We start from the raw sequence: 3,180 nt of genomic DNA, 5'->3' as shown, positions 1-3,180 counted from the left end.
TGCTTTGCCACCCATCTTGTCAAGCGTGCATCCGATATTTCATGTTTCTATGCTGCAGAAGTATATTGGCAATCCGTCTCATGTTTTGGATTTCAGCACGGTTCAGTTGGACGGTGATTTGACTTATGATGTAGAGCCAGTGGCTATTTTGGAGCGTCAGGTTCGAAAGTTGAGATCAAAGGATATAGTTTTAGTAAAAGTACAGTGGAGATGTCGGCACATTGAGGAGGCTACTTGGGCGACCGAGAGGGAGATGCAGAGCATATATCCTCACCTATTTGAGGCTTCAGGTATGTTTCTTGACTCATTCGAGGACGAGCGCTTGTTTAAGAGGGGGAGGATGTAACGACCCATCCAGTCATTTCTTGAGTTACCACTTCGTTTCGCCCATTTCTGCTTCTTTATATGTGGTTTAGCTGAATTGCATTGCATCGTGTTGGTTGTTCTGTGTTCGGAGTGGTTTTGTAGTGAAATGAGACACTTAGTCTCTCAAGTTAGCCATTTAGTTGGAAAAAGTCAACTGAAAGTTGACTTGTGAGTAATCGATCTCAAATTTTGGTTTTTATGATTTAGATAGCTTCGTGAGGTGATTTGGGACTTATGAGTGTGTTCGGAATGTAATTTGGAGGTCCGTGGTAGGCTTAGGCTTAAATTGGCAAAAATGGAATTTTGGCGCTTCCGGTTGGTAGTGGAAATTTTGATATAGGGGTCCAAATGGAATTCCGAAAATTGGAGTAGGTTAGTTGTGTTATTTGGGACGTGTGTGCAAAATTTCAGGTTATTAGGATAAGGTTTGATAAACTTTTTGATCGTTTGCGGACTTCGGAAGTTTTTGGAATCCGTAGGCTTGAATCCGAGAGTGTTTTGATGATTCAATGTTGTTTTGAGTGTTCCGAAGATTGGTACAAGTTTGAATAGTGTTATATGACTTGTTCGTACTTTTGGTTGGGTTCCTTCGGGCCTCGGGATGATTTCGGAAGGTTATCGAGAAGTTGAAAGTTGAGTTTGCAGCTGAAGCTGCTGAGTTCCTGTTATAACCGCACCTGCGGATTGGGGACCGCAGATGCGGGCCTGCAGAAGCATAGAAAGAGCCGCATATGCAACCAAGGTGGTGTAGGGCATGAGCCGTAGATGTGGAGAGCTGAGCGCACTTGCGCCGCAGATGCGGTTTTGGGCGGATAAGTGACTTCCACAGGTGCGCACCTGGGACCGTAGGTGCGAGTAGAAGGCCGCAGGTGTGGTATCGCTGGGCAAAACATATAAATAGATGCCTTCACAAATTTTTGCTAAGTTTCTCCATTTTTGAAGACGGAAAGAGAGCTATGGCAGTGATTTTTCAAGGGAGTCGAAGGTTTTCAGTTGGGTAAGCTACTTAAGCTTTATTTCTTGTGTTTATGACCATTTTTCCATTGTTTAATCATGGTATTAGTGCAAAATTAGGGGATAAAGTTGGGAGATTAGGGCTTGGAATTGGGGACTTTGATTTAGGAATTTGAGGGGTCGTTTGTGGTCCGGATTTTGGTGTATTTGGTATGTATGAACTCGTGAGAGTGTAAGGATTCTAGTTTTATAAATTTTATCGGAATCCGAGATGTGGACCGGGGGTCGGGTTTGGCCAATTTCAGGATTTTGATGTAATTTGATTATTTTCGCGTGAGCTCTGTTCCCTTAGCATATATTGACAGTTATATACTGATTTTGGTTTGATTCGGGGTATTTGGAGGTCGAATCTAGAGGCAAGGGCGTCGCGGGCTAGAGTTTGGCTTGGCTTAAGGTAAGTAACGCTTCCAAACTTGGTTTTGAGGGTTCGAAACCCCAAACTATGTGTTCTATGATTACTATTGAGGTGATGTAAATGCCAAGTGACGGGCGTGTAGGCGTGCACCATGAGAATTGCGGCCCGGGTCATTCCATGGCACCACCTAGTGACTCTTTCTTGCTGATATCTTTGTTGTAATTATGTGATTAAGTTAATGAGTTGCAATCATGCTAATTATCTTTTTAAGGCTTCACGCCAATACTGTTGAGACTTGAGAGGTTGTTTTGCTGTCATATCATTAGCTTCATTGATATCTTGTACTCAGTTCTGTTCCTGCATATTATATCATGCCTCAGTCTCAATTATTGTTATTTGACACCATATCATTGTTAGGGCTAGTATCATGACATTTGGAGCCCGTGTGTGAGAGACTGGAGAGTAATCACTGAGTGAGGCTGAGAGCCTGATATTGAGTGACAGTACGAGATCGGGCTGCACACCACATCAAGATATTGATCATGCCTTTGTTGGCTTGATATAGCACTTGGGCTAAGAGAGGCCCCTCCGGAGTCTTTACACCGCCTGTAAGCACAATTGATGATATTGTGGGATGGATCTTCCCGGGACATGGATCTTGTCTGAAGTGTTAATACCTGGAGATGGATCTTCGCCATAGGGCTGGAATGGCCTTTCCTCTATACTGGATGACTACGGTCAGTGATGTGTGTATATTGCAGGATGGACCATCCCAGGGCCGGATGGCCATATACAGTACCAAGTGGTTGAGTACTCGTGAGTGGAGGCATACCGAACATTGATCATGCTATTTGTGCATTGGTACTTAGAGATTTATTAAGCTTTATACTCCGTAATGGTCATATTGTATTTACTTACTGCTGAGTTTTTACTTGTACTTCAAGCATGTCTACTTTTCCGTACATTTATTTGTATATCTGTTGAGGTTTAGTTCGTAACTACCTGTCAGTCCATAGTTTGGACTTGTTACTTACTAAGTTGATGTACTCACGTTACCCTTGCACCTTGTGTGCAGATCCAGGCATCTCGAGTTACGGTAGCGGTTGCTGATCATATCAGTTGGAGACTTTTCTTCCTTGGAGATTGCGAGGTAGCTGCTTGGTGATCGCAATTCCGCCTTCTCCTTCCTTATCTTCCTTTAGTATATTTGTTGGATATTCTCAGACTGTGTTGCTCTTGTTATTTCGAACAGTTATAGTAGTTTTGCTCAGGACTTAGTAACACCTAAGGTCAGGCTTGTATTTCTTTCCGCTTTGTTAAACTTGACCTTTATATCTTTATTAGATTTTTGTTAAAAATGGTTTGAATTAAGTTAAAAGGGAAAATGTGGGTGTTCTTTAAATGAGTTAGCTAGCCTAGTTTCACGATAGGCGCCATCACAACCG

Source organism: Nicotiana tabacum, chromosome 8 (assembly GCF_000715075.1).
Source record: "Nicotiana tabacum cultivar K326 chromosome 8, ASM71507v2, whole genome shotgun sequence".
Lineage (NCBI taxonomy): Eukaryota > Viridiplantae > Streptophyta > Magnoliopsida > Solanales > Solanaceae > Nicotiana > Nicotiana tabacum.
This window is presented reverse-complemented; position numbering follows the sequence as displayed.